The sequence below is a fragment of the Vicugna pacos genome, chromosome 32 (genome assembly GCF_048564905.1).
Source record: "Vicugna pacos chromosome 32, VicPac4, whole genome shotgun sequence".
NCBI lineage: Eukaryota > Metazoa > Chordata > Mammalia > Artiodactyla > Camelidae > Vicugna > Vicugna pacos.
The window spans coordinates 6,506,862-6,524,660 of record NC_133018.1 but is presented as its reverse complement, the minus strand read 5'-3'; the positions used below and the strand labels follow the sequence as shown (position 1 = coordinate 6,524,660).

Genomic DNA, 17,799 nt, shown 5'->3' with positions numbered 1-17,799 from the left:
TTTTTTCTTCAGTGAATCAGATTTCTCGAGGAGCTGAGCCCTCACTCCTCAGATCACAGGCTCACATGTTGAAGCTGGCAGTGCTAGAGGCTAGTTCCTATCTGTGTGACAGCATTTTTAATTTAACAGGACCGCCTTTGATGTTCCCAAATATTTATAGGCAGCTTTAGATCATTTCAGTGTGTGCTTTCTTTTTCTTTTCTTTTCTTCTCTCTCTCTCTCTCTTTTTTTTTAACTGGAGCAAAAGTTCTTCCTCATGCAACCGCCTTCCTTTTATCCTGTTAGTTTATTTTTGTTTCCTTTGCAGCTTTGGTGAAGGCTCTTTGGCTGCATTCACACACACACACACACACACGATTGACCCTTCCTTTTTGCTTTTTTGGTAAAGACCACCTCTCTGCATCATCCTGCCTGCCTCCAATGGCTTAAGGCACTTCTCTTGGTCCCTGGACTTTCTAGAGGCTGAGGGTTTTGTTTTGTTTTTTTTTTTTTTCTAATTTGGCTCAGGAATCTCTGGCTAACCTGAAAGCTTTCAGATCAGCGTGGAGACCTGGGCAATGTGTGTGGAGGTGTCTCCTTATGAGTGACCAGGCTGCACTGTCCTGCTCTGCCTGAGTATCTTGACTGGCTTCCGCGAGTTATGATTTATGAGGTAACTTGGCAGATGCTGTCGTAGTTGGGGCAGGAAATACAGATGGACAGAACTCTGTCCTGATCTTTGCAGGCCTGCTCTATTTGGCTTTGCTGGATTTCCTGGCCTCAAGTAAGAGAGAATCATAGACTTCAGTCTCGGGAATGGGAAAAACAGAGCTGTGATGTAGATTTGTTAAACCATTAAGGAAAAGGAAAAGGAAACTTTGTACCAATCAAATCAAATGGCAGAACACAGGACAGTGCTTTCTCCAGCCTGGACTCTGGGCAAACATTCGCTTGTGAAACAATCCAAGTTATTAACCCTCGGCTGCTGTCACTTACCTGGACCTGGAACCATTCATGGCTGCCTCCGTCATTGTTGGCTCTGCCTCCTACCACAGGGAAGGCTTTTGGGGCTGAAGATCACATAGATAGTTGGTAAAATATTTGAATGAATGAATACCGTGTTGGACACTATCCTTGGGGCTTTACCCTGTTGGTCCCACTAGATCCTTAGGACGATTGTGAGCCATAAGAGGTTCCGTTCCTGTGTTTTTAGATGAGGACACCAAGGTGCAGAGACTGGAGCACAGGACTGTGTTTACAGCCTCACCATAAGGCAGTTTGAGGCAGGTAAACACGATGGAGGTCCACTAACCTCTTACAGCTAAAACCCTTTTACAGCTGACATCTGCTGCATTCTGAGAGTCCAGAGCTGACCAGGCTCTTGCCATGTGAGGGGCACAGTGGTGAAGAGCACGGCCCTGGGGTCAGACGGCTCAGTGTTTGCATCCCAGCTCTGCTACTGCCAGCTCTGTCACCTTGGCCAGGTCACCCCACCTCCCTGAACCTCTGTTTCCTCATCTCTAACATGGGACAATATAGCTTGTACCTCCAAAGGATAGTGTGGACTAAATGAGATAATACATGTAATGTGTACAGCAAGTGCTTAGTACATGTCACCCCTGGTGGCTGTTGCTGCTGTAGAGTCATCACTCTCAAGGAGTTCACGGTCCTACAGGAAAGACAGATATTAGTCGGGTAATCCAGGTAAACTTGGTAGCTACAGCAGAGAGATGTGCTCGTGCTTAGCAGGGGCCCAAGACAGAGCCCCTGGCTTGAGTTTCCATATTCTTTCACTCAGCAGATGTGTATCAGGTGCCTGCCCTATGCTCTGCAGAGCCTTTGAGTCATGCCGGTTACTCCCCTCCCCCTCCTGAAATTTCCCATTCCCTTGGGGGAATTTGAGTTAAAATGTTAATTGCCACCTGGAGAAAGATTTCCTGAAGTCATTTTTGCATGAAATCCCCAAGGTGCCAACCGGGCTTTTGACAGTTTATCTCATGTGGCTTCGTGTTATCCTTCAACTATTATTTTAACCTTATCTAATTTTCCCCTAATTTTCTGGGACACGAGAACTGTACTGTCCTTGAGAATGTGCAGCAACTCGCTGAGGGAGCAGGTGGTGATGCGTTTGTTCCCCCCAGTGCCCAGATGGTGTCCGTGTCTTGCTCATGGTCTGGTTCCGTGGGGATTTGTTGGTAAGATTTTGCTTTGATTTCGTTTCCAGCCCAGCGCCATATTCAGCTTTGGTTACCGGCACCGTAGCTTTTTTCTCTGCTGAGTTTCACCGTCTCTGTTGTTGGCTGTCTGGAAGCAGGTCACGTCCCCACTCCTTTGCAAGCAATAGTCTGCAAGCAGTTGTGCAGTAGAACTTTTTAACTACTCCCAGTGTGCGTGCTCCATAACTGTCACTTGTTGAACTGATTGATAACATATTTAACAAAATGTATCTTTTTAACAAAAAATACAGTTGAACAAAAGATACAGGTGAAAGGCGGTTTCTATTTTCTTCTGTATTCTTTAAGAACTGAAATAAGCCTTTCTCTAAAATAGATTTAAGGTCATTTCTGTCCCTTTCTTTCTGAGGTAGCCAGCTTTCAGTGACAGGTGGGTGTTTTCGAAATACGCTGTTGGTCAGAAGCTAAGATGATGCTCTAACTACTTTTGGGCCAGTTTTTGAAATAATGTTAATTTTTTTATTTGACTTTGAAGATACCATCAAGGTGGGTCATTTTATTGAGCATTGGTACCCATGCTTAACTTCAGGTTAAAGTAGCTTATATTCAGCTGAATCAACAACTGATAGAAAGGTGGAAGGAGGCTTTGGAGGAAAGGTGAATGAGAGAGAAAAGGCAGCATGCACTTTGCTGCAGGTCAGCTCCATAACGTCAGTGAGAATTGAGGGAAGCCCTGATTTCTTTCCAGAGAACCCCCAACAACCCTCAGTGTGGGCATCTTGGTGACATCCGTCTGCCCTTGGTCCCCGGTGCTCTCCAGCCATGCTGTGGATGAGAAGGCAGTAGCATCTGGGAGCATATCTTGAAGTAGTGGTGGGCGGTGTGCAAGTCTGTTTCGGAGGGGGGAAGTGGACGTCACTAGCAAAATTGGGACAGAAAGAAGTCCCAGAGGGTTGAATTAGTACCACTGGGGGCCTGAATTTGGCAATGTTTGCATTTTCTAACTGTGCTCATGGACCACTGACTTGCCCCATGTCATACGGGATGTGTCTGCCCCCCCTCCCCCCGCCGGCTTAGCCAGATTACTGATTGCAAGGTCAGTCGGACACAGTTTATTTTTGCTTAAGGAAGGGAAAGCCTGCATTGATGATACAGTGATAGGACCTGTGCTTGCAGTGTGGGTTTTTTTAATTGGTGATGAGAGCTGCCCGGGCAGGGAGCAAAGATGAAGGTCGTGGTGCAGGAGAGACCACGCGCTCCCAGGCCAGGCTGAATGTTGGGCTTTTTAGGCACAGTTGTCTGCAGAACAGACTTTTTGATTTTAAACCACTTTCCAAATCTCGGAAGCCCTTCCTGGTCTTGAGTCTTTGTGGAAGCATGCCCTTTGGGAATGTGCAGCAGTTAGGAGCGGACGTCGTAGACAGGCCCCGGGGCTTCCTGCTGGGCTTGTTCCCTGCCCTGCTATGGGTTCTACCTCTAGACCAGGAGGGTTTTCACCATACTGATTTTCTCAGAAAATAAACTAAAATTTGCTCTAGCTAGTATAGGATGATTATGCAAATCAGGCCTGTTGCTTATGCTCCTGGAAATGTAATTCAGTGAAAAGAAGAAAGGGCCTTCTTCTGGCCCGTGTGCTTTCCTCATTTACGCAATGAAGTGGGGGAAATCTGGTGTGTGCCTGGGAGCCTCAGCTACTCTGTTAGATTCTGGATCTCAAAGGTTAGTAAGGAAAAAGGTGAAGTAACTTGGCGCTGTCTTCTCTGTGGATTTGAGCAGTCCCCATCTCTTCATCGTGGACCACTTTGTTTTGTGATGAGGTCTTGCAGCAGGCCTTGAACATTTAAAGGTGTGTCTGGCCATGCTTAGTGCTCTTTTTCCTGGAGCGATTTGATGAATGTGGACTTGACACTTTCTGGGTAGTGTTCACAGAATCACTGCTGGCCTCTTTCTGAGTGTCTCTGGGGGTGGGGGTGAGGTGCTTATGGGCCAGTGAGAAAGACATTGTGTCCCTTAGATGGTGACACAGCTGGGTTGAGTACCACATGCCTAGGGCTGAGGGAGAGTGCCTAGAATTGCTGGGAAGCTCCCGGGGGCTGGCCTCCAGCTGGGTTCTTAGAGAGGGCTGGCCTTTGGGTGGGTGGGGGACATTCTTTGCTGAGACCCAGGCTGGGCTGGCATCCAGTGGGGCTTTTCCTAGCTTGTGGAGGTAACGAGGAGACCAGGAGGCTGTGCTTATGGCAGAATGAGGCATGGCGAGGAGATAGGATGCCGGGTCTGTGCCCTAGTCTGTCACTTAAGTGAGACCCTAGTGGAGCCAGCTTCCCTGAGCCTCAGCCCCCACATCTGTAGGCTGGGTGAGGGGGGTGGGTGAGATTCCTGGGGGGTTAGATCTGTGTGCCTGGGGGTGGGCCAGGAACAGAAAGAGGATCACCTGAACTGGAGAACCAGGGAGGGAAATGAACTTCAGAGAGGATAGGCAGGATGGACTTTGAGTCCCAGGGAAGGTGTTTGAGTTTTTTTGTGGAGACTAGTGGGTCCCACAGCCCCACGCAGTAGGTGAGGTCCACGTGCATGGCTGGATTGTTGATAACACGACCTCCCCAGCCCATGTTCCCCAGCAGCACAGTTTGGAATCACAGTAGCCTGGAGGCTTGGGGGCTGTGCGCTCCCGACTTCAGCCTGGAATGTAAGGGAGTAAGGGAGTAAGTGACGTTCGAGTGAAAACCTTGAATTTGCTTTATTAAAGATAAATAAAGTACATGCCAGCTTTGGCCTTTAACTGTTATTAGTAACAAATTGCTCTCCACCCGTCCTCTCAACTATTCCTGACACGTTAGGGAAATTTGCTGTTGTGGCCTTTTTATCGGAGGGTTTTTAAATATACCATGAGGGCATAGAAACTTCTGGGGACCGAGTCATCAGCTGCCTTTCAAGTTCTGTCCATAACGCTTCAGCTGGGGCTTCATCTGTTGACAGGCCTGGGTTTCAGAAGAGAAGTTCTTGAGGTCTGTTTGGATTAGGCAATAGAGCGACCGGCTGGCTTGGACATTTTTCTGGTTATTGACAGGCCTTACTGTGGTTTTTCCCAAATGAATGGGGAATATATTTTTCTAAATCCAGCCACTGAGCCAAATGAGCCACACTAGGATAAACTCTGTTTGTTTACAAATTATGTAAGAGAAGGGCCTGGCCATTAAATTCTTCTGGGCCAGAATTCCTACCCTTCTTCAAAGTTGTAATCAAACTAAACAAACACTTTCCACAGGAACTAACTCCCTCCTGAGAAACAGGAGCAGATGCTCCTGGGAGGCCTTTAGCAACTTTGGAATGTTTAAAGTAAAAATATGTAACCAAGGTGAAGTTGTTCCAGAAACGTTGCTTGCTCTAGCCAGGACCAAAGCATGTGTCAGCTTCGTAATTTAGGGCAAGAGGTGCAGAATGAAGTGGGCCATCCAGGCAGAATTTTCTCTAGAATGTTTAATTTTCTGTTTTCATCTTCCCCTGCTTCTCATAGCTTCAGCTTTTTGTGACCTTTATTCCTTTCTTCTTAAGTAACTTTTTTTTTTTAAGATTGATCCTTATCTCTTAGCTATGCTGGATTACATCTGAGGATCAAGGAACCCTCCTCCCAACCAAAGCACTCATCTGTGGCTTCCGTGTTCTTAGGAAAGATGTCAGGTGCAGAGCAAACACTCCAGGGGAGGAGACTGAAGCTGCCTTGCCTTTGTCATTGCCCCAGGAAGATGTCCTGTTGTGGACAAAGACCATCCAGGCTCAGGGACAGTTTCCCAGCTCTTGTTCATTTGGGTCTTTACCAGCTGGCTTAATTTATTTTGGTTTGGGAATGTTGTGAATTTTTAGGGCCTCAGTCACACCTATGTTGAAACAGAGGTACACTTTCTAAAGCCAAATGCAGATTTCTCTGGATTATGCCTTAAGATGAGCTTTTCTCCAGGCATATTCTGAAGAATACCAGTTCTACAGAATGCTGTGGAAAGGGTTCAGTGGTGAACTAACTTTGAGAATGCTGTTTATCATCATCCTCTTGGAGATTGAGACTGTACAGTAGTGATTACTGGCTCTGAGAAATCTTGCTGAAAAGGAATTTAAATGAACTCTATTTCAGCTGGCATCTCATAAATGTACTTGATCCCAGAACTCCTTTTTCTCAAAGGCCCCAAGGTGCTGGGGAAATTCCACTCCAGCTAGCTGGCGTTAGGTTGGTTTAGGGGCTGCTCTGGTCCAGTTAGTGCCCCGTTGGATTGTGAGCATGGAAGGCCAAGACTGCGATGATTTACAACTTCCCACAGGGCCCTGGGATATAGTCGTCTGAGAGCAGTCCAAATGCCTTTCAGCTGTGAGGGAACCATTTCTCCCATTTCGGCTTAGCGAGTTTGTGGTCTTCTCTGTACTTGGGTGATGGAGTAGGGGTCAGAGTATAAAAGAACCAAGAAGCAGTGCCTCTCTTTGAAGAATTTAATTTCGACTAGGATGGGAAGATTCATGAAATCGTTTAACAAATACCTTCCAAGCGGGTATGAAACGGTAAGAAAGTGAGCCAGCACCAGCTCCAAGCAGCCTGTCCTGTGGGTCTTTGTCGGGGTGGGAAGGAGTGGCAGTTCAGAGAGCTGTGGGAAGATGCAACAGAGCAGGGAAGTCCTAGGTGACTTTTTGTTAGACTTGGCCCCGCATTTAACATGTGCTCACGTGTAACTATCTCCTAGACTCCCCCAGGGTTGGTGTGTTAGAATTGGATGCAGTGTGTGTTAAGCCTCTGGAAGGAGAGCTTTCTCTGGCTGATCTGCTGGGTTAAGATCCTGGGTTTGGGGATGGCGCCCTCCCCAACTCTGATTCTTAGGCTGTGATTTGGGCTGCCTGGTTTGAGGGGCCTGCCGCCGAGGCACTGGGCTGAGATGAATGGATGTGCATTTTTCAGGTTTGTCCACCCTGGTTCACGCGCACAAAGATTAAATATGCTCTCTGGCTCTAGTTGTCTGTAGGAAGAATGTGACATGAGCAGGGCTGATGCTGAGAGGAGACTCCAGATGAGGAGTTTAAATTCTCCAACTATGTGTCACATTTCTTAGAGTATTGACTTAGGGCTTTTTTTTTTTTTTTTTAAATTGGGGCTGACCTACCTGATGGATATTGTCAGGGGCTAAGCTCGCCCTAGCCTGGGGCATCCAGCCCTTTGCCTCAGTAGCTTTTGATGAGGCCCCAGGCTCTGCTGTTGCACTGAGGGTGGGGCTCAGCCTCTCCTCCCCCCTCCCCCCACCAACACCCCCCCCCCCCGCCTTAAGGAAGCCTCCTCATTTTGCAGGGTGCTGGTTATCAGAAAGTTCTTTCTTACACTAAACCAGACTTCTGTGCCTTGGTTCTGGTTCTGCCTTCTGGAATGTGTCCTAGGGCTGCTAGAGCAAAGTACCACAGACCAAGCGGCTAAAGCAGCAGAAGTTAATTTTCTCGCAGTTCTGGAGGCTGCAAGTCCAAGATCAAGGTGACGGCAGGGTTGATGTCTTCCGAGGCCTCTCTGGCTTGTAGATGACCATCTGTCTTCTTCATGTGTCTTCACTTGGTCTCCCCTCTGTGGTTGTCTGTGTCCAGACTTCCTCTTCTTACAATGACAGCAGGCATATTGGATTGGAGCTCATCTTTAATTTAATCACTTCTTAAAGATTCTATCTCCAGATAGTCACACTCTGAGGTCCTGGGGTTGGACTTCAATATAGAGGTTTTTGGGAGACACGGTTCAACCCATAACAGAGTCACTAAGACTTGAAGTCCCTTCAGATCTTTGAAGGCGGTTACCCTGCCACCCCAACCCACCCACCACTGCCTAGAAAACCAGTAGTTTTTTTCTCCTTACTGAGCATCCCGGTTTCTTCATTATTCTTCATGTGAGATGGTTTTGAGGTCCTTGACCATCTTGGAGTCTTCTCCACTTGCTTCAGTTAAAGAGAGACCAAGTCAAGTGCCCTGGACTGTTTGCTGTGTTCTCAATTAAATTCATTGTAGTATCTGCTCCAGCAAATGTTTTGAAAAATTTAAAGACTAAAAATAAACCTAAGTTTCAGTAGCATCTTTAATATATTCATCTTTAATTTAGCCTGAGTAGGTCTAACCTTTGACACACACACACACACCCTCATGAGAGCAGTGCTGACTGAGTTTATTCACCACTCTTGTCCCTCTTCATACTTCAGTATTGGGAAAGTCAGTGGGGATAGTTATTTCAAAAGAACAAATAAATGTGGAGATGTGTTTATTCTTTTGAAGTATAATTGCTGTCTGGGGAGCCTAGAAGTAACTCAGTTACTTGACTATAACTCCTTTTAGGTACATACTCTTATGCCAAGTTCTAGTGTAATTAGATTTAAAATTATAAGGTATCCTCTTCACTTTTGGACGTTGTTTTACTTCTTGTTACCCACATCTCTTCCACCAGAAATTGTTGAAGGCTTATCTGTTTTTTTCTTTGTATTTTCAGCACTTAGCAGAGTGAAGTTTTTCAAAAAAGTTTGTTGAATGACTAAATGAGCCCTCTGAATCATCTTGTGCTTATTTAATCAGGAATGGCCTGTTGTGTCTCAGAGGCCCAAAGGTGGCAGAAATGGCAGCGAGGGGTTTGGGGTTATTCTGGCCATTCCCGCTTTTGCTGTTGAATTGTGGATCTTTCCACAAAGAGACCCTGAACGCCATTGACTTCTGCTAAATTGTGGTTTGTAAATCCCAATTGGTAGTTCTGGCAGACTTCCTCCTTCCACTGTAGTCTCTTCAGATGGAGTGTGACACTCTTGGAGTTCCTTTCTTTGAAGATGCTTTGACTACACCACCCAGGATTTCCAAATTGTAGCACTGAGAGGCCCAGAGCCCTGGCCCCACACAGCTGCTAGGCCCCCTCTATTCTGGAGGCTCGACAACATTAAAAAACACCAACTATTTATAGCATACTTTTCAGTGTCAGTAAATTATAGGATGCTCTTGCCAGTGGGACAGGGCAGACACCCACCTGCCTGCCACTCCACGATTGCCCGCAAGTTTGCAGCCAGGTGGCAGGAGGTGAGCCCCACCTGAGTGCTTCCAGGGTCTCACTGGGTGAAGACCTGCCAGGATGCTGTGGGGTTTCTAGTAGAGCCCCTGTCTTTTGAGATGGTGTGGTTGGGGATTGAAAAAAAAAAAAAAGATGCCAAAGTACGTGGACTCCTGAGAGAAGGCCTTGCTGATCTAACTTCCCGCTCTAGGTGGCTGTGTTTTCGGTGGGCTGTGCAGGAGTTTGTCAAGTTAAATCACTGGTGAACAGGAGAGTGCACTGCCCATTTGATCTCACCTGGAAGGATCACTCCAGTTTCAACAAGGGAACTGAAGACTCTGACTCGAAGTCTGGGTGTAGTACGTACACCCTCTGGAGGGTGAGGAATTTGAAGAGAATGTAAAAGCTCTCAAGAAGCCCTGGTAGGGTCTTGGGTTCTAATCTTCCCTCACCTGCCCCTTTGGAAAGAGTTCCTGGCTTGTCCTTCAAAGTACAGGGGAAGGGGCCTCCCCGCCTCCCCTCAGAGTGCTATCCAGAATGTTCCAAAAGAGCTCGGTTGCTAGAATGCTGCTGAGGGTGAGCTCTCCCCGGCCTCCGTGCCTGAAGGAGTTGGACTTTGGGGGGCAGGTTTTGTTGTGCTGGCTTTCGAGCCCTTCAGCTCCTTGCGTGGCTCAGGGAGGGACTGCGAGAGAGAAAGAGGCCTGTTCTGTTAGCTGGAGTTTCCACTGAAGTGCTAACTGCTGGAGCCTTTGAACCTCCAGCCGGGAGGGTATTTATAACTAGCTGTTTGCGTGCTCAGAGGAACTGAGGCCCTGCCTTTCTGTGGTGGTTGGAGAGCCTGCCCTTGTGTGGGCCGAGAGGGCAGGCCTGGGGGAGTGCGGGGCCCCGGGCTGCAGTCCCCACGAGCCGGGAGGCCGCGGCCCTCTCAGGGTTAACAGCTCTGCTTTGGAAGCAGCTGGCCAGTTTACACTCCTCCCTGGGCTGTACAAAAATACTTCCTTTGAAGTGTTGGGAGAAGCGGTGAAGGGTAAAACCTGGTGGAGAATAAAGCCTGGAGTGGGGCTCGAAAGCACTTCTGTTCCAGGGAGTTGGCAGGGCTACTGAGCCCCCAGCCTTGTCACCCACCAGGCTGGTTGGGTCTCCTCACATATTTCACAGCTTGCAACCAGGTCGCAGCTGGCTTTCTGTGTGTCTCTGTGTGTTTGTGTTTTAAGTCTCTGCGAAAGGAGTATTTCTCCACAAGCGAGATGGTTAGAATGCAGCTCCTGGCGTGGGCAGGAGTCCCTTTGACCACACAGTTCCCTGGGGCTGCTCCAGCTGGGGTGGTGTCCTGGGGTTGGTGGGAAGAAGTCAGAGTGTTTCCACTTGGTCCTAAAGTGGGAGCCCTGCTTCTGGCCCCCTGCTGCCACTGTCCCCACCTCAGGGGTGGGGGGGTGGTACAGAGTCGGCAGTTCTGGGTTCTGACACTTGGGACCGACTTGGTGAGACCCAGCACGATGCTCTGACTCCTCTGAGCCTTGGCTTCCCTGTCGGTAAAGTGGGGCTGGCAGCTCCTGCCGCTGGGATGTTGTAAAAATCAGGAGAAATCAAGGGTTTGGGGGCACCTTGAGAAAGTGCAAGATACTTCTCGGGTGCTGGGCCTGCTGTTGAGCAGAAATGGCAGTCAGGGAAAAGGGGCCAAAGAGAAGAATGCCAGAGCAGAAATGAGATGGAACAAAGCTTGAATGTCTTCTTAATCCTTGAGTATTTGCAGCCGAGGAGGGGTTGGGGCGAGATGGGAGGAGAGGCAGCTGTTATATTCTCGAGAAGAATGCCAACCTGTTTCTCCCCACAGATGGGGCCACACAAGTTCTTTCTGAACTGGGGTTTGCAATCCTTTCTTCCCTGGGAGATGCCCTTATCACATGGATTTCTTACTTCTTATTACATTACTTTCTACCTCTCAGACACAGAGTGAGGGTCACAGATTTAAACAGTCACAAGGCTAACATTAATTGCTGACTTGTGCCAGGCATTACGTTAAGCGCCCGACATGAATGATCTCATTTATTCTTCATAACTGCCCTGTGCTAGTGAGTGCTCTTGTCCCCATTTTATAGATGAGGCAACTGAGGCCTAAAATGGTGAATGACTTAACCCAAGGTCTTACTACCTACTGAAAGCACAGTGGAAATACAGACCCAGTCAAGCTGATTTTAGACCCTCTACTGTCCATAGCTCTAAGTTACAGTAAGTGCTGAAGGATGAAATTTAATTTAGTGCCCCCAACCTGGTCAGAAACTGTTTCCAGGGAAAGAAGCAGAACATTGAATTCTGTTCCTTCTGACCATTATGTTCATCTGTTGATTCTTGTTGATCAGTTATAGTTGAATAAACACAAATGCTTTTTTCCTTTGTGGTTTCTGAAAAGGAGCTTTTCTAATGTCTAATTCTCTGTTTCGTCTCTGTCACATAAATGCTGTTTTCTCTCTCACTGGAAAGGAGGGAAGGTGGTTGCAGGGCTCTGTAATCGTGACTTTCCTGCAGTAGAAGTTCCTCGTGTTGGGGATGGATGGGTGGTCTGTATCTCTGGGAGTCACAGCTATGGGCTTTTGGTCTTTCCCCAGTGTAGATCCAGATTTGGCACTTACTTCAAGGGACTTGGGATCCCATCCTTGACCTTCCTCGGTTAAGGGGAGGCAGGGAGGGAGGAGAGCTGGGAAATCTCCAGTGATTTGCCACCAATCACACTTGGGGCCAGACCCAGGGCCAGGCCAGCAGTCCACTGGCCACATGCTTCTCCTTCTCACCTGGCTTTCAAACAGGAGGCTGGACGAAAGGAATGGAAGTGACAAGTCAGAGGAGTAGGAGGGCGCTCATTTGCAAACAGTTTCTTTTGATCTTCACCCCTTTGTTTAAAACACATGGACACACACACCCACACACCCAAAAAAACCCACATTGGTAGCCTAAGCACATGGTTTGCTCTGGTTCATTGAGGGATAGTCATTTCTCTTGTAGCAGGAAGCCCCCCACTTTGCAGTGGTCTGTTTCAGTTAGGGCGCCACATCCACTCTTCAATTCTGCTACCTAGCTGCCAGATGTCACCTGCGTTTTTTACTTTATAGGATGGAGTCTAAACTCTGTCTTACACTAATATTCTAAAGCCCTTGGCATTTTGGTCCCTATCTGTCTTTGCAATAGAACCACTACTCTAGAACCACTTGGCTCCTCCATACAGGCTTTGGCCTTTATTTACCTCTTTGCTCACATTCTGCCCATCTTTGAAGGCTGCCACCTCCAGGAAGCTCTCCTGGATCATTGTAGCACCCAGTCATCTCTGCTGCCTCTGAACTTGAAACAAGCTGATATGATCGCTCATTTGACACTTCATAATATGTTATTTTGAACATATAACATATGTTATATGGCTTGTGGGTGTGTCTGTCTCCTCACTGGACTGTGAGCCTACTGAGGTCAGAGGCAGGCCTTCTGAACTGCCTTGTACCACACCAGCACTCCATCAGGCCTAGGTTGGATGCTGTGTGGATCTGGAACTGTAATCTGATTTTACTGTTAATGGGAACGAAAGACTTCATAAATGAGTTTCCAAAATAAAATAAAATGATTAACAGAGATTTTTATGCCAGAGAGATCCTGAGATCTTGCTGTGCCAGAATCAATATGCTTTTAAATCAGGCGTTCTTGCATGAATCAGGGGGTTGTGTACATTTTTTTTTAAAGTGTGATTTTACTGGGAATCAGTCTACAGTAGGGATTTTGGACCTGGACCCCTCAAGATGAAAGCTAACAAATACATCTTATTTTAATCTGTTCTTTATATTTTTCTCCTCAGATAGCTGCCCTTTTATTTTTAGGCTTTTATTTTGGTGTTCTTATAACTTCTCCCCAGAACTCATTTCTCGGCTCTCTTCTCACATTGTTACAGTTGTGTTCTTTTTTTAAAAGTACCCTGAATCTTTTTGGCTATTATGATGCTGTATTTTGTTTCTGTGACCCACCAGAGTTTGTGTTTGTGGCTGTGCTCTCGACTCAGAGAGGTTGGTGGTCTTCCCTGGAATTTGTGGTTTGACCTCCCAAAGGTGGATCCACCTGTACGGGAGGGATTTATTTTCCCTCCTCTGCCGGCTGCCAGTCCTTTCCTCTGCCTTTTGGCCAGTGTGTATGAAATTCTGGCCTTGAACACACCTAACAGTACTGGGTCATGTCTGTCTCCGAGTTAACTCTTTTGTGCCTGATCTGTGTGTGGCTTGTTCAGCTGTAGCTGTGGGTGGAATCACATTTGCATCTCCATATACCTTTCCCTTCTTGGCATTTTTCCCCATTTCTTACTCCACATTTAAGTATGTAGCAGAGAGGTGGTGACACCACAGAGTCGTCATTAATAGCTCTCCTTTTACAAAATGTGCGGACCGGCTGGGAGAGGTTAGGCGACTTACCTAAGGCCACAAGGCCAGCAGGGAGCAAAATTGCCTTGTGAGGCAGCCCAGAGATATGCCATGCCTGATGGTGGCCCCACATGGTGGCGTCAGGAGGCCCGTGACTGGGCAGGCACCTGTAGGCCTTTGAGGGACAGAGTCATCCAAATGAAGCAACCTGAGTGCTTACTCCAAGGGCCATTTCTAATCTGATTTCTGTAAGTAATGGATTTGAGGGTGGGTTTGGTATTTCCTCCTGGTTCTGCTGTGTTTATGGGTGTTTTTCGGGAGGGATGGATTCTGGAATAGTCATCTTTCTGTTAACGAGGCCTGAGATCCTTCACCCAGTGCAGAGCCCGTTGTGGGTGACACTTGACGCCCCTTTCCCTGTAGGGATCCCCTGGGGAAACAGGCCCTGTGGTCTCCAGCAACTGCCCCCGGGGCACAGTCAGAAAGTCTGATGTGATCCATCCTCACCCCATCCAGTGTCAAACTGCTTTTTTCTTTCCTAAATTAAGTCTGAGGAATAACTTTTAAAAATAGCAAAGAGTTAAGGTTAGTTTCTTTTTCAAGTTCTTATAAAAATGTTACATGTATTCACAGGGAGACGTAGGTATCTTATACACAGTGTCCTTCCACCACCAGTCACCCTCACCTCCTTTAAAAGTTGTCAACTTCTTTCCCCTCTTGCTTCATCTGTACCCCCACCCCTCATGGTCTTTTGAAGCAAAACCAGCCATATCATTTTTTAATCTGTAAATATTTTTTACTCTGTAAATACCTATAAAAGATAGTTTTTTAAAAAAAACCCATAATCCCAGTGCTATTTCTGCAAGAGGCTAACGCTAAGTTAAAGGTGTCCCCCCCCACTCCGAAAGCCATCGACGGTGCACTTGGGGGTCGGCGTTGGCAGCCTAGTCCGGGGGTTGGGTCCGGATTGGGCGGGAGAGCCATGGGGACCGAGTAGGCGCTGGCTGGGCTGCCGGGTGGTGGACGGTGGATCCCCGCGTGGGCGCCGCGCTGGTGTCGGCTCGGCTTCGCCGGGGGCTGGAACCGCGAGATCAAAGGGTGCCGCGCGCCCGGCGCTTCAAAGCGGCCGGAGCAGCCGGATTGATGCAAAGAATGAGAGCGCTCTGCTGATGTAATCGTAGCCAGTGAGACAGGTTCTTTTTCTTTCTTTCTTTTTTTAAAATTTAAACAAAGACACCCCTTGTTTGTTTAGAGAGGTGAAGCGTGTGCCGCGGAGGGCACGCGGCATCTGGAGGGCTCCGCTCCGGGCTGGCGGTCCGCGCTGGGGCAAGGATGCCACGAGTGGCAGGACTTTTCTTAGATGGACGTGCAGATTTTTTCCGTAAAAGACAAACTGTTTCTGCTAAGAGCAGCTGAGTTTTATCCCTTAGGGTGGTCGGGTTTATTCCCAAGTGACGAAGCTCCTGAGGTCTTGAAAGCAGCGTCCTCTGGCGAATGAGTCCGACTTTAGGAACCACCTGGTGAGCCAGGTGGGAGACAGACCAGAAGTAGGCACGGGGTCTGTGGGCTTCCTCTGGTCATTCCTGCTCATTTGTCCCTTCCGCAGTGGGCAGAGGTTGGTGAGCAGGGTTTTGTGTGGGGGAGGGGCAGTCCCCAACAATATGGAGAAATGCCAGGGTCTCCACCACTCCTAGTCTGAGTATTCTCCAGGTTTTTAATAAAAATCACAGACAGGTGGCAAATCTGGATGTTTGCAGCTTAAGATGGTGTCTCTGCCTTTGGCAGTTTGTTCAGTGCACACGTTGGTGAAATCCTGTGCCGTACACACCTCCACGAGTAAAATCATAGCTATACTCCAGTGTCTTGCTTAGTAAGCCTCCAGACAAATAGCTGCACAGACGAAGCTGTCCTCCAAACTGAGCCAGCTTGCTGGGTGTTGAGCTCCTTCCCAAGATCTTTCCCACATCAGAGTTTGGGATCAGTGGGGTCTGAGGCATTTGCCAGTCTGTCATGGTGGCTACCATCCACCTCGGCATCTTACGGGCATCCCTACCAAACCAGCCTATGTAAGACCAGATTTCTCTTGGGTTCTTGCTTGTAACTCAAGCTAAAATCCTGCTGTCTTTCTGGACTATCTTTTCTCTTCTGGCCCCAGAGATGCCTTTGTCCATGCGTATCAAATTGTTTGTAAGCTACTTGAGGGGAAAACTGGGAGACTTTATTCTTCTCTTAACTACAAATCAGATTTTCCCCACCTTCTTCAAAAGTGCACCCCCTTAATATTTTATCATGAAAATTTTCAGACATACAGGAAAAGTAAAAGAATTTTATAGTGAATACCCATATACCCACCATCGATGTTCTCCCATTAACATTTTACTATACTTGGTGTATCACATATCTGTCCATCTGTTCATGTGATGTGTCTTTAATATTTGAAACCACATCCTTATATCTGGTAGGTGTTCAGATGTTTTAATCGTTGTGACAGATTTTTTTGAGGTTCCCTTTTTATTCTGTTTTTATCAGTTTTAGATCCAGATATCTGTCTGTCTCTTAAGTTGGATCAGCCCTAGGGATCTTGCTTCTTTATTCAGACAACTCAAGGGAGAACCCAGAAGGTTGCAGTTGCTAAAGGACCAGCTGGGACACGGAGTCTGCTTTGGAGGCCTGTTGTGTTTGAATGACTTGGCCCCTCAAGCGTCCCAGAGGGGAGTCCAGTGTTCTTCCTTGGTCTTGCCCCTCCCTTTGCCTTCTGGTGCTCTGGCCTGGTGGCTGGAGGGATCAGAGACTGTACATTTTGTACAAAGGGGCTACTCTAGTAGAGTGTACAGTTAGCCAGCTGGGGGCAACTTCTGGCAGATTTTAAACAAACTGGTTTTAAAGATCTCTAGTTTGGGCCTCTCTGACTCCCTCCTCTGGAGATGGCCTGCACTCTGTCTATGGAGTGTGTACCTACTTTTACTTTAAACTGAGCGCCCAGCCCCTACACCTCATGGCCTTTCTCTTGCCTTTTGAAACAGCCTACACTCCATACAGTATGTATCTCTCTAAATAAATCGACCTTTACTCAAAAAAAGATTTCTAGTTTGAACAGTGTTGTATTTTTTTTTAACATAAGTAAAACAAGTCCTATTTCTTGGAATGTCAGTATGAACACATGCTTTGGAGGGAACTCTCATTGGAAATGGCCAAGTCAGCTTATTGTGTGACCCTTTCAATAGAAAGGCTTTAGCTCTCACTTGTAAATCAGCTCAAAGGATGCTGGAAGCCTAAAACATTTTGGCTTATATGTAAAAACGTATGTGTAAAAGCTTTTGCACAGTTTAGATGAACCACAACTTTGTTGCATCTAAACTGACTTCCCATGGCCTCTCCTTTTTCTTTGCTTTGCTCTGCTTTGTGTCTCCTCCAGAACAACCTGATGTGCATGTGGGGATGTGTAGTCTTCTGGAGGAGAAGCACTTTCTTTCATTGTTGTGAGCAGGAAATGGACCGGGCCTACAAGCTTAGCGGATTCTTTCTCTGCACAGAGTGGGTAAGCGCTTCCTTTTGCCCATGGCCAGCATATTTTGGTTCCAGCCTGTTGCTTCCTTGCTTAAGGGTTGGGCTCAGGGAGGTTTCAGTTTTAGGAGCTTGTGTGTGTGTGTGTGTTTGTGTGTGTTCAGAAGAATAACTTGACTTTGCGGTGGTCTCCGTGGCCTCCAGAGTGCCAAGAGGTCCATGACGTGGGTTGTGTAGTGAATCTGCTGGGGATGCCTTTTACTCCAGTGTTGCACTTTTTTTCTTCCCCCTGTAATGGTAGAAGGCAGCTACATAGCCTTTTAGTAACGAAGCTAAGACCACCATCTCTGGTTTGATTCTGTTTGGAGACCTTGTCTGATTTGGTCTTGATCCATGACCCAGCAACACTTGTGAGTTGATAGGTGTCTCCCTAACCCCCTGTCTTGGTCTGTGTTTAATTTTTGCCCAACTCTTTTATTTTGAAGTTTTTAAGCACATAGAAGACTTGAAAGAGTGGTTCAGAGTGTGGCAAAATGTTAGCAACTGCTCAGTTTGTGCTCTAACACATATTCCATATGTGTGTGTATTTTTGTTTTGTTTTGTTTTGGCTAAAAGGCACTAGGACCGTGACACTCTATCCCTCAATATGCCAACATGTGTCTGCTGAGATTAAGGACATGCTCCTAACCACTGTATTATCCATCATCAAACCTATGAACTTGAT

At 47.3% G+C, this 17,799-nt stretch overlaps 1 protein-coding gene across 3 annotated transcripts in view; it reads left to right on the top strand.

The window, feature by feature from the left end:
* Positions 1-17,799, top strand: part of ZNRF3 (zinc and ring finger 3) — a 134,539-nt gene that overhangs the window by 16,144 nt on the left and 100,596 nt on the right. The window contains exon 1 of one of the 3 annotated variants that reach the window (XM_072953361.1): positions 13,705-13,819. The exons of the other annotated variants lie outside the window; for them this stretch is intronic. The gene's annotated coding sequence lies outside the window, so the exon portion shown is untranslated. Of the gene's footprint in view, positions 1-13,704; positions 13,820-17,799 lie in introns of those variants that run through there. 3 annotated transcript variants of the gene reach the window in all.